This window comes from Symphalangus syndactylus, chromosome 18 (assembly GCF_028878055.3).
Source record: "Symphalangus syndactylus isolate Jambi chromosome 18, NHGRI_mSymSyn1-v2.1_pri, whole genome shotgun sequence".
Classification (NCBI taxonomy): domain Eukaryota; kingdom Metazoa; phylum Chordata; class Mammalia; order Primates; family Hylobatidae; genus Symphalangus; species Symphalangus syndactylus.
Genome location: NC_072440.2, coordinates 16,935,983 through 16,949,458, shown reverse-complemented (window position 1 = coordinate 16,949,458; position 13,476 = coordinate 16,935,983). Strand labels below are relative to the sequence as shown.

General features: G+C 56.2%; 1 long non-coding RNA gene across 1 annotated transcript; it reads left to right on the top strand.

The window, feature by feature from the left end:
* The first annotated feature begins 367 nt into the window (after positions 1 to 367).
* LOC129467793 (uncharacterized) lies at positions 368 to 13,261 on the top strand. Its single transcript, XR_008652468.2, has 8 exons — positions 368 to 580; positions 8,658 to 9,218; positions 9,652 to 9,756; positions 10,068 to 10,198; positions 10,332 to 10,451; positions 10,987 to 11,084; positions 12,329 to 12,511; positions 12,987 to 13,261. It is a non-coding gene; the product is annotated as an uncharacterized lncRNA (long non-coding RNA).
* Positions 13,262 to 13,476: the final 215 nt, after the last annotated feature.

Here is a 13,476-nt window from a genome sequence, read left to right as displayed (position 1 = left end):
CGTGGCCTATTTACTCTTCTTCTTCTTCTTTTTTTTTTTTTTTGTGACGGAGTCTCACTCTGTCGCCCAGGCTAGAATCACGATCTTGGCTCACTGCAACCTCTGCCTCCTGGGTTCAAGCGATTCTCCTGCCTCCTGAGTAGCTGGGATTACAGGCGGCAGCCACCACATTCGGCTAATTTTTGTATTTTTAGTAGAGAGAGGGTTTTGCTATGTTGTCCAGTCTGGTCTCATACTTCCGACCTCGGGTGATCTGCCCGTCTCGGCCTCCCAAAGTGCTGAGATTACAGGCGTAAGCCACCGTGCCCGGCTCTATTTACTCTTAATATTCACTTTTATGCCTAATTTTATAATCATAGTTTCCTATTTTTCTCCACAAAGAGGCCTTGAGAATGCCACCCATCGTCTCCAGCGGTGTCTTGTCTGGAGGTGGCCCTGCAGGCTGGGGCTGGCTTCCCTGGGCAATGGAGAGCGTGCCAGGCCCTCAGGGTCACGTGGGCTCCGTTGCCACCTCATTGGCAGTCACTGGAAGAGTTTGTGTTGGCTCAGAACCCAGGGCCTGATTCAATCCACGATGCAGGTGGGTACTGCCCATGAGCTGAAAAACCCCATCAACCCTGTCACCCGGGCCCGGCCAGCCTCGCTGGTGTGGACCCCGCCCCCCACCCCCACACCTGGCTGCAGGACTCACTCCCTACAACCCAGAGACCCAGGGCAGGTGGGGAGGTGGGAGTGGGCCCTGAGTCACTCTGCCTGCTCCCAGCTCCGCCACCACCTTCCAGTGCTTGACCTTAGGCACCTCCCTGTGCCTCGGTTTCCCCATTTATGAAAGCAGGGAATAATGTACCTGTCCCACAGAGCAGCTGTGAGGATGGACTGGACCAGTGATGGCTGGTGCTCTGTAAAGCTTGGTAAATACATAGGGGTGTCTGGGAGCTGCTCTTATTACCTACTCTGCAAAGAGATGGGACTTTTTGGAAGGTTTTGTGGACAGATGTGGGGAGGACCGTGTTCCACTCACCCACCCACCGTCCCATGGGCCAGCTCCTCCATCGGCAGCTGCCTCTCTCTCCAGAGCTCTCCTCTTGAATTTCTTTCTCTGTTCAGTCTCCTCTTCCCCTCGCATCTCCTCACTCATCTTCCTTCTGAAGACAGAGAAAGGCTCTGGCACCTCCCATCTCTGATGCTCCCACCCAAGGCCCCAAGGGCCTCTGATCACTCATGGGATGACCCCAAACTCCTCTCCTGCCCTTCATCCCCGACGCCCATATAACCTGGCCAGGCTGACTCAGCCCCCAGAACAAATTTCCCCACAAAAGCCAGGGACCTGGGCTCCTTTTGACCCCAGATAAGCCCTATCTTCTCCAGCTTCAGTTTCAGTTCATGAAACATGGAGGGAGGCACTCAGATCCCCCCCAGTCCTCAGGAAAGGGCAGGAAGAGGTTCTGACACGGAGGTGGGAGGTGAACCCCAGGGAAGCAGATCAGAGCTGACAGGCCGGGGCTTTCCAGGGTGGCTGCATCACACCCCAAACACAACCACCCAAACAGTGCGTCATCCAGGTCCCCTGAAGAGCTCAGTTCTGGTTGGAGACTCCAAGAAACAGTGGCCCATGGCCCGAGCCCATGCCCCAGCCCCCGGCCTGGGAGAAGAGGAGGGAGTCGCACAGAGGCCTCATGGCTTCTGGATTGGTCAAGGCAGAACCTGGGTGGGCAAGGAGGTCATCCTTGTGTGACCGCGAGCTGGCTCCTTAATAGCTGGGAGCCCCGTTATCCACGTGCCTCAGGTCCTGAGTCTCTGCCCCAGTGTTGCCTCATCAGAGAGGCCCTTCTCTGACCCCTTATAAAGTGCCATCTCTCTCATGCCTTCATCTTTCCTCCTGTCATCCGCAGGAAGACAAGCAATGATCCAGAGTCTTGAAGCAGTGTGCCATGGCCGGGCGCGGTGGCTCACGCTTGTAATCCCAGCACTTTGGGAGGCCGAGGCGGGCGGATCATGAGGTCAGGAGATCGAGACCACGGTGAAACCCTGTCTCTACTAAAAATACAAAAAATTAGCCGGGCGTGGTGGCGGGCGCCTGTAGTCCCAGCTACTCGGAGAGGCTGAGGCAGGAGAATGGCGTGAACCCGGGAGGCGGAGCTTGCAGTGAGCCGAGATCGCGCCACTGCACTCCAGCCTGGGTGAGAGAGCAAGACTCCGTCTCAAAAAAAAAAAAAAAAAAAAAAAGAAGCAGTGTGCCGCGGAAGGTGGCATATCCGTGGGACCGACAGCTGGGCGTGGGGGGTCCCAGTCAGCAGAGAGATAGCACCGGCCCCGCCGCCGTCCCTCCTCTCCACCCCTGAATTCCCACTGTACCAGGAGTGGGCTTGCTGTTCTCTGGCTCTGGCTCCTGCGTCCCTGCGGTGGAATTTCCTCCCTTCCCCCCTGGAGGGAGGGGCTCCCTCACCCTGCCCACACCCCAGGTGGAGCCCAGGGATCCTTCCCTGTGTCCCCTACAAGGCCCAGCCCCTCCCGGTGGGACTCTTGTGTGAGGTCTCCTCCCACCCCATTCTCTCTGTCAACCAATGACCCATGCGTGTGACTTGAGGACGCAAGTGGTTTATGCATCTGTTATAAAAACAGTCCCCACCCCTCTCTGCACATTGTGCGTCCACAAGGCTCCCATGCCCTTGTGTTTATTTTCCCAGCGTTTATGTTTCAGGTCAGTCTTTTCATGTCTGCCTTTTTATCCTTAAATAATGTGCTTAGGAGGCCACGCATGGTGACTCACACCTGTCATCCCAGCACTTTGGGAGACCGAGGTGCGTGGATCACTTGAGGTCAGGAGTTCGAGACCAGCCTGGCCAACATGGTGAAACCCCGTCTCTACTAAAAATACAAAAATTAGCCAGACGCAGGGGGGAATGCTTGTCATTCCAGCTACTTGGGAGGCTGAGGTGGGAGTATCGCTTCAGCCAGGGAGGCAGAGGTTGCAGTGAGCTGAGATGGCACCACTGCACTCCAGCCTGGGCAACAGAGTGCGACTCCATCTCAAAAAAAAAATAAAAAATACCAGATGCGGTGGTCAGGAGTTCGAGACCAGCCTGGCCAACATGGTGAAACCCCATCTCTACCAAAAGTACAAAAATTAGCTGGGTGTGTTGGCACACACCTGTAATCCCAGCAACTTGGGAGGCTGAGGCATGAGAATAGCTTGAACCCAGGATGCAGAGTTTGCAGTGGGCTGAGATCGAGCCACTGCACTCCAGCCTGGGTGACAGAGCAAGACTCCATCTCAAAAATAAATAAATAAAAATAAATAAATAAAAAATAACGTACTTAGGCCGGACATGAAGGCTCATGTCTATCATCCCAGTACTTTAGGGGGCTGAGGCAGGAGGATCTCTTGAGCCCAGGAGTTGGAGACCACCGTGGGCAACACAGCAAGACCTCATCTCTACCCAAAATAATTACACTGTGCTTAGCTGGACACTTCTCAGCTTCTCAGTGTTGGACAATGTCTCCTGATTCTCCACCCTGGAGGTGAAGGATTTAATTCTCTCTCACACAAGAACCCCCCAACTGTCCCCACCCCCAAAATAATTTTGGTGAGACAGACATCCAGTGTCTATGTTACTATGTGGGTGCAGCTCATGCTGAGCCGTGCAGCAGCCTGCGGTTCCTCGTTTTCTCTGGAGGTCATCTGGTTCCCAGGCCGCCTGTGGCCCAGCTTCTTCCTGGGGCTATGACTTCACCTCTGCACTCTCCTTCTGCTGTGTAAGCCGCCTCTCCACGTGTTCAGACACATCAGAACAGTTTCCTCCCAGAGCCTCCTGACCATCCCCTGTGGTGTGGTGCCCTGGCCTCTGTCATCTGGCACCCACTCTCTCCTCTCAGTTGGCTCCTGCTGCCTGGGCCCCAACTTCCTCTATGTGGCTGCCCCTCATTTTACTCACGCCTGGGAGGCAGAGGTTGCGGTGAGCCGAGATCGTGCCATTGCATTCCAGCCTGGGAGACAGAGAGAGACTCTGTCTCAAAAAAAAAAAAAAAAAAAAAGTATATATATATATATGTGTGTGTGTGTGGTTTTTTTTTTTGTTGTTTTTTGCCCATGGCACAGTTCCAAGAGGTCTTGGGAACATGTTTCCCTCCATGGCCTTCTTTTTAATTAATTATTTTGGAGACAGAGTCTTGCTGTCGCCCAGGCTCTAGAGTGCAGTGGTGAGATCTCGGCTCACTGCAACCTCCACCTCCCAGGGTCAAGCAATTCTCTTGCCTCAGCCTCCTGAGTAGCTGGGACTACAGGGGTGTGCCACCACGCCTAGCTAATTTTTTCGCATTTTTAGTGGAGACAGTGTTTCACCATGTTGGCCAGGCTAGTCTTGAACTCCTGACCTCAAGCGATCTGCCCACCTCAGCCTCCCAAAGTGCTGGGATCACAGGCATGAGCCACTGTGCCCAGCCATCTACTCCTATTTAAGAAAGGGGCAGCAAACAGTGGCTTAGACACCCTGTGCCACGTGCAGGGTTCATCCGTGTGGGACTCACATAAGAGGACCAGCAGGATGGTTTTCCTGGGGGAACTGCTGATGTCACTATCTTTGGGTCTTTTCCCTTTTTTTTTTTTTTTTTTGAGACGGAGTCTCGCTCTGTCACCCAGGCTGGAGTGCAGTGGCGCGATCTCGGCTCACTGCAAGCTCCGCCTCCCGGGTTCACGCCATTCTCCTGCCTCAGCCTCTCCGAGTAGCTGGGACTACAGGCGCCCGCCACCACGCCCGGCTAATTTTTTGTATTTTTAGTAGAGACGGGGTTTCACCGTGGTCTCGATCTCCTGACCTCGTGATCCGCCCGCCTCGGCCTCCCAAAGTGCTGGGATTACAAGCGTGAGCCACCGCGCCCGGCCGGGTCTTTTCTCTTGAGTTGCTTGGATTATTGGAAAAGGATGTTACAAGGCCGTACAGAGGGCAGCTGAGGGGGCAGACCAGGTCTGGTGGAAGGCGAGGTGGCCCCCAAAGATGTCCCAGCCCTTATCCCTGGTAGCTGGGAAGATGTTATGTTACAACACAAAAGGAAATCTGCAGGTGTAATTAAGGTTACGAACCTTAAAATAGGGAGGGAGATTATCCTAGACATGGATAGTGGGTCTGGTCTAGTCCCATGAGCTGTAAGAGCAGAGGACTTTCTCTGGCTGGAAGCAGAAGAGAGACCAGGACGAATGGGAAGCCAGAGAGTTTCCAAGTGTGAGGACTGGACAGGCCGCTGCCGGCTCTGAGACGGGGGCCCACGGGCAAGGACAGAGACAGGCCTCTACTTGCTAAGGCTGGGCCCTGGCTGGGCGGCACCCTCTCTGCCCAGCGCCCCTGCAGGACCCCGCCACCCCGGTGGGACCAGCATACATGTCAGGCAGAGGGAAGCCGAGGAGCCCCTGATGTCTGGCTGCCGTCGTCTGTCTGTCCGTGCTGGGCTGCAGCTGGTGTGACCTCCACTGTGCTCGTTTTCGGCGAGACCAATGACTTCAGTCCTACAGCCACAGAAACCAGATCCCACCAACCACCTGCATGGACTCAGAAGGCAACTCACTTGCAGAGCTCCAGAAAGGACACCCACCCAGCAGGCACCGGGCCCCTCCAGCCACCCTCGGGCATGCGGGGCTGCAGCCAGAGAGGGACACAGGGCTGGGCTTGGGCCTGTCAGACCCTCCCCTCCACAGTCCGAGTGACCTGGCCAGTGGCAGGACAGAGGCCTGAGAGGTGATGCCGTTCAGGGAACTGGGAGGGCCATGGAACCGGCTGGGGCGCTGGCCGACGGTGATGGGCGTGTGTGTGAGAACCTGAATGGATGAGGGTGGGTGGGTGCGTGGTGGGGTGGAGGCAGCTCCCTCCCCCACTGTTTACTGGGGTGTGACTTGAGCGCCCCGCAAGCACAGGCAGTGCCTCAGCCGCTTGCTCTGTGAGGGGCCGACCGTGCCCACCTGCAGGCCCACTGTGTGCTGGGTACCCTGAGCCCTGCGTTTCCAGTGGCTGCAACTCTCCCACAGGTGACCCGGTGGATGCTGCTCTCCTCTGTGTGAGGGAGGAAGCGAGGGGACTGTCATGGCCCACGAGTCTGTTCACCTCCAGGAGTGGCTCCCAACCCCAGGCTCCTTCCAGCAAACCCTTGGAAAGGTCATAGAGCCTGGCTGCCCCAGGCCCTGAGGGGCAGAGGGTGGAGGACGGCAGGGTGGACAGGGCCCCTTGGGCCATTCTGAAGGGTTCAGGGCTTCACCTGGGAGGGTCTGCGCTGCGGAGAGGTAGAAGCCCCTGTGGCAGGAAGAAGGGACCCTCAGGGCTCCCAGCCAGGGAAGGGGTGGCTCGAGTCATGTGGAGACCGTGGGCTTGGGATGCTCAGGCGTCCGGGATCGGGAGGGTCTGCAGGCTCACTGGCTGCGGGTGGAAGGTGAGGGCCTCCAGAGTGGCCTGAGCAGCTTGGTGGGTGCCGCAGGGGCTGGGCGGGCCCGGGGTGAGGTGAGGAGGTGATGGGGGAGGCAGCTGGAGTGTTGAGCTGCAGGGGCCCGTTTGAGGGACATGGGTCCCACAGGAGCATCCACTGGACTCAGGCATCCAGGCAGTGATGCCTTGTGCCTGGCTCCAGCCCTGGGTGCCTGGACCAACAGGGGCCTTCCCAGGCAGGGCGTCGTGGTGTAGACAAGGGCAGCCACAGGGCTGCGGAGAGGAAGTGAGAGCTTGTGGGAGAGGTCATGTCTGGTGCGGGGGCAAACGGGGCCCCAACAGCCCAGGAGCGGGCCTCAGGGCACAGGGCACAGGTGGGTTCTCAGCCTGGCTGGGCGGCACCCTCTCTGCCCAGCGCCCCTGCAGGACCCCGCCACCCCGGTGGGACCAGCATACATGTCAGGCAGAGGGAAGCCGAGGAGCCCCTGATGTCTGGCTGCCGTCGTCTGTCTGTCCGTGCTGGGCTGCAGCTGGTGTGACCTCCACTGTGCTCGTTTTCGGCGAGACCAATGACTCAGGCGAGCAGAATGATAAGAACCACAAACAGGGAACGCGGACGGGAGTGGGAGGGAGCAGAAGGCACGTGGTCCTGTGTAAATCCATCCCAGGACGCAGTGCAAACAACGGTCTCTGAGCCCGCCCACGTAACCACAGAGAGCGGGACGTTCCGGGATCAGTGGGGAGAGTTAGCGCCTTCCTGAGCCAAGCAGCAGCTGTGTGGGGGAGGGTCGCAGTTATTTATTTTTGAGACAGGGTCTCGCCCTCTTGCCCAGGATGGAGTGCAGAGTTACAATCACAGCTCACTGCAGTCTCGACCTGCTAGGCTCAAGCAATCCTCTGGCTTCAGCCTCCTGAGTAGTTGGGACTATAGGTGCATGCTTTCATGCCCACCTAATTTTTTTCCCCCAGTTTTTTGTAGAGATGGGGTCTTACTATGTTGCCCAGGCTGGTCTTAGACTTCCAGGCTTAAGAGATCCTCCTGCCTTGGCTTCCCAAAGTGCTGGGATTACAAGCATGAGTTACCATGCTCAGCTGGGGAGGGTTGCAATTTTTATTTTTATCTTTATCTTTTTGAGATGGAGTTTCACTCCGTCGCCCAGGCTAGAGTATGATCTCGGCTCACTGCAACTTCCACCTCCTGGGTTCAAGCGATTCTCGTGCCTCAGCCTCCCGAGTAGCTGAGATTATAGGCACCCACCACCATGCCTGGCTAATTTTTGTATTTTTAGTAGAGACAAGGTTTCACCATGTGGCCCATGCTGGTCTCAAACTCCTGAGCTCAAGCGATCCCCCTGCCTCGGCCTCCCAAAGTGCTGGGGTTACAGGCGTGAGCCACCGCGCCTGGCTCTGAGGTGATTTCCTAATGCTGCATTTTAAGAGAGAATTTGTTCCTGGGAAAGGCTGTGTGTGTAAGACAAACCCCCGTCTTCCACTCCTCTCTCTTTGCTGACCCGATTCCTCTTGGCGCAAAGGTTCGGAAACATCCCCTGGCACTCACTGGCTTCATCTCAAGAACAAAAGTACAATAAGCACATTTTCCACACCACCGCCTGAGCCCTCAGTCCAGCCTCCACCGGTTTCCACCTGGTCTTGGATTGTCGTTATCACCATTTTCTTTTTTAATCAATAGATCCAAAATGTGTTTTGTTAAACAAATATTAACTAACATCTTTCATATACAAAGCACTCATGCAAAATGATTACATAATAAAACACAAAAGCTGAAGGATGAATGCGCTGAGAACACACACTAAACTCACACACACACATCTGCGCACTCAGGCAGGGGGAATGGGCACACCAGACAGGACTGGCCACCCGCCCTGCGGCTGAGGGAGCCTGCCGGCAGGGTCGAGCCCTGGGCCCAGCGTCCTCCCTGAGACACCTGTGGCTGCTGGGCCCTAAAAGCATCAGATGGAAAGCTCGGGAAGGAGTCCCAGTGAGGCCTGGGGTTGGACGGTGCTGGGGAAACCCACGTTCACACGTTCGGAGTTAGAGGGAGCCACCTAGGGCTGCCTTTCACTCACCCTCTGTGTGAAATGGGAACATAACCTGCTGGGAGGGTTTCTGGAAGAGGGAATGACCACACAGCAACTGGCCGAGTCCAGGCCCCAGCCTGGAGCAGGCTCTCCCAGTGTGGGAAGTTCGTTGATGTTTTTTTCTGAGACAGGGTCTCGCTCTGTTGCCCAGGTTGGAGTGCAATGGCACAATCACAGCTCACTGCAACCTCTGCCTTCCTGTGCTCAAGTGATTCTCCCACCTCAGCCTCCCACGTAACTGGGACCACAGGCACGTGCCACCATGCCCAGCTAGTATTTGCATTTTTTGTAGAGACAAGGTCTTGCTATGTTGCCCAGGCTGGTCTTGAACTCCTGGGCTCAAGCGATCCGCCTGCCCCAGCCTCCCAAAGTGCTGGGATTACAGGTGTGAGCCACTGTGCCTGGCCCCAGTGTGGGAATTTCCTATGGACACTGCTACAGATGGAACTGTGACATCACCAACCCCATCTTCAATATTCCTATCCCCTGAGTGACTGTATTGGCGACAAGGCGTTAGAAGACCACAGGGGAGGGCCCTTCCACAGGAAGAGGAACAGATACCGGAGAGCTCTCTCTTCCCCTCTGCACACACAGAGGAAGGCCATGTGGGAGGGGGGCCACCTACAAGCCAGGAAGAGAGGCCTCACCAGAAACCAACCGTGATGGCGCCTTCATCTTGGACTTCAGCCTCCGGAACCCGGAGAAAATAAAAGTCTGTTGCTGAAGCCCCAGTTGTGGGATCTTGTCATAGCAGCCTCCCCTCCCGGAGACTGACCTGCACATCTCCCCCTCCCCTCCCCTCCTCTCCCCTCCTCTCCTCTCCCCTCCTCTCCCCTCCCCTCCTCTCATGTCCCCTCCCCTCCACTCCCCTCCCCTCCTCTCCCCTCCCCTCCACTCCCCTCCTCTCATGTCCCCTCCCCTCCACTCCCCTCCTCTCATGTCCCCTCCCCTCCACTCCCCTCTCCTCCATTCCCCTCTCCTCCCCTTCCCTCCCCTCTCCTCCCCTCCCCTCCTCTCATCTGCCTTCACCTCCCCTCCCCTCCCTTCTCCTCCTCTCCCTTCACCTCCACTCCCCATCCCCTCCCCTCTACTCTCCTCTCCCCTCCCCTTCCTTCCCTTCTCCTCCCCTCTCCTCTCCTCTCCAGGCACAGGCTACCCGAGGCTAGAGATGAGACAGGAGGATGGGGCGAGTGGGAGCAGCCTGTGAGATCCCCTGGAGAGGCCTCAGTGGGGCTGAGAGAGGAGCAGAGGTGGGAGTAGGCACAGGGCCCTACAATTGTAGGAGAACTCCAGGCTCCCCGCTTGGCTCAGCTGATCCTCCACCCCCAGTCCATCAGCAGAGGCCTGTCTGCCCCTCTCATCTCATCTCCTGGGTACTCCAACTGGCTGAACAACAGCCCTACCCCCAGTGCCGGGCCTTTGCACACGCTGCCGCCCCCATCCCCGCTCCTCCTGCTCTATTGTGGCAGCGTCTCCCCAAAAATGCAACCCCAGGGCCCTGCCCTCAGAAGGCCTCCTGGACCGCCAAGCCCTCATGTGGCCCTGCTGTCCATCCCTGCAGCCTCTGTCCCTGAGCCTAGACCCTGAGTCCGGCCCGACGAGGATCTGGAGAACATGACATCACAGCTGATACAACAGAGTCTCCGATGACCCCACCCAGGCAGAGACCTCGGATCTCTGTGGAAGGACGAGGTCTGGAGAGCAGCCCCTCCTCTGGGAGGGAATCCCGGGGCAGCCGTGCCTGTCCCCTGTCCCCCCACCCCCCGCAGGGCTGGCCCCAGCCTCTGTCACACCCTTATCTACTCCTGCTGGCATGGCCTGGCAGCGGCGGTGAACCGGGCAGACACGAGCAGGCACCGTCTGTGTCCACTACACACTCCTGCTGATGCAGTGTGGTGAAGACAAGTCTGCCCAGACACAATACCACGAGGCAGGAAGCACAGAGGTGGGGGGATCCTGGGGAGGGCAGCCTAAGCCCAGCAGGCACCTGCTTCTGCCGCTGCCTCACTCTGCGGCCCTCGGGCGTGGCTATTGCGGCTGCTGCCCCTGCTGGAATCCCCAGTTCTAGCCATTCTCGTTTCTGGGCCTCCAAGGTCATTCATCAAACATATTTGTCTCCACTTGGGCCGGGCGCGGTGGCTCACGCTTGTAATCCCAGCACTTTGGGAGGCCGAGGTGGGCGGATCACGAGGTCAGGAGATCGAGACCACGGTGAAACCCCGTCTCTACTAAAAATACAAAAAATTAGCCGGGCGTGGTGGCGGGCGCCTGTAGTCCCAGCTACTCGGAGAGGCTGAGGCAGGAGAATGGCGTGAACCCGGGAGGCGGAGCTTGCAGTGAGCCGAGATTGCGCCACTGCACTCCAGCCTGGGCGACACAGCGAGACTCCGTCTCAAAAAAAAAAAAAAAAAAAAAAAAAAAAATATTTGTCTCCACAAATATCCAATGTTTAATACTCTCTGTATTTGCTTCTAATTCAGGCATCATAAAATTCTGAACTTGCTATGTAGAATATGAAATTGCTAATGGAAGATTGTTTATTAAAAAAAGACAAGAAATTTCTAAATTTCTGGCACAGGTAAGCACTCATATATGTTGAATGAGTGAATGTAAGGCCAATAGAATATAATAATTTGGGATCAGATTATTAGGCTATCTAAAATTTACCATGAATCCAGTTCGTGAAAAAGTGTTAGTGAAATAATTATATTGACTTAACTGCAACTTTAAAAATCCATCATTGGGCTGGGCGCGCACGGTGGCTCATGCCTGCAATCCCAGCATTTTGGGAGGCCAAGGCGGTGGATCACCTGTGGTCAGGAGTTCGAGACCAGCCTGACCAACACAGAGAAACCCCGTCTCTACTAAAAATACAAAATTAGCAGGGTGTGTGGCATGTGCCTGTAATCCCAGCTACTCAGGAGCTGAGGCAGGAGAATCATTTGAACCCGGGAGGCGGAGGTTGCAGTGAACCGAGGTTGCGCCATTGCACTCCAGCCTGGGCGACAGGGTGAAACTCCATCTCAAAAAAAAAAAAAAAAAAAAAAGTGAATCAATGTTCAACTATCCATGAGTTTATCCAAATATTTTCTAATTTATATTATAGTTTCAGACTAGAAATTTTAGAAATAACAATTCTCAAATGTTTATATTATAATGCAAAAACATACTTCTGTTCAAAAACTGCCTTCTTTTTTTTTTTTTTTTTTTTTTTTTTTTTTTGAGACGGAGTCTCGCTGTGTCGCCCAGGCTGGAGTGCAGTGGCGCAATCTCGGCTCACTGCAAGCTCCGCCTCCCGGGTTCACGCCATTCTCCTGCCTCAGCCTCTCCGAGTAGCTGGGACTACAGGCGCCCGCCACCACGCCCGGCTAATTTTTTGTATTTTTAGTAGAGACGGGGTTTCACCGTGGTCTCGATCTCCTGACCTCGTGATCCGCCCGCCTCGGCCTCCCAAAGTGTTGGGATTACAAGCGTGAGCCACCGCCCCCGGCTTTTTTTTTTTTTTGAGATGGAGTCTCGCTCTTTCACCCAGCTGGAATGCAGTGGCGCGATCTCAGCTCACTGCAGGCTCCGCCCCCCGGGGTTCACGCCATTCTCCTGCCTCAGCCTCCCGCGTAGCTGGGACTACAGGCGCCCGCCACCTCGCCCGGCTAATTTTTTTTTGTATTTTTAGTAGAGACGGGGTTTCACCGTGTTAGCCAGGATGGTCTCGATCTCCTGAACTCGTGATCCGCCCGCCTCGGCCTCCCAAAGTGCTGGGATTACAGGCGTGAGCCACCGCGCCCGGCCTCAAAAACTGCCTTCTTAATATCATTCCTCTAGTTCATGGCAGTAGCTGCTCCAGACAGCCTGCCACTGCTGCAGCAGGGAGGTGCCACCAGGGCTACACGCTCCATGGAGCTGGCAGGAGCCCTGCCCCTTCTGAGTTGCAAGCCTGCAACTTCTGCAGCCACCCAAGTTGTGGCTGCAGATCTGAGCCTTCCTGTGCTCTTTCGGGGCAAGCAGGTAGGAGCCCTGTTCTCCTGGGTGCCGCTGCAGCCACCCAAACTGTGGCTGCAGACCTGGGCCTCCTGCTCCAGAGAACAGCCAGGAGCCCTGCCTCCTCTGGATGCACCTGCAGCCACCCAAACTGGTGGCTGCAGCTTCAGGCATCCCTCCACTCTTGGGGGCCTGGGAAGGCTCCCCCTGCCCTCGTAGGCTCAAAAGTACCTGCCCCCACTGCCTGGCTTCTCCCTACTGTTGGCTGTCAACACCCACTCTGATCTCAGAGTAAAGTTGGGCTGAGCAGGGGCCATGAATGGCAGTGGGAGGCAGATTCCTGGGCAGAAGCAGGGGGGTACCCGATAAGACCCCACTTTCAGACCAGGGAGGGCCTGAAGGCTGAAGGCCGGGCTGTCAGATCCACAGACCAGAGTGGGGACCTGTGGTACCTCTTTTGGGTGCCCATGCACCAACTGGCATGCATTTCCTCCTCTCTGAGGTCCATGAACACCCCAGGCTCAGCCAGAGCAAGGCAGAGGATGGAGAAACAACTGGAGACTGGATGACCAGCTGCAGAGAGGAGCTACCTTCTCTGCTGAGAGCTGGGAAGTCAACAGGGACCTGCCTGCAGAGTGGAGCCACCCACTCCAGGGCCTCCTCCCTATGGAGAGCTGAACGCTGGAGGAGATGACCTGCTTACAGAGAGGAGCTGACCACTGCGGGTCTCCTCCAAGCTGTCCTAAGATTCAATAAAGCTTTTCTTTGTCTTGCTCACCCTCCACTTGTCTGTGTACCTCATTCTTCCTGGACACAGGACAAGAACTCAGGCAGGCCGGGCGCAGTGGCTCATGCTTGTAATCCCAGCACTTTGGGAGGCCGAGGCGGGCGGATCACGAGGTCAGGAGATCGAGACCACGGTGAAACCCCGTCTCTACTAAAAAATACAAAAAATTAGCCGGGTGTGGTGGTGGGTGCCTGTAGTCCCAGCT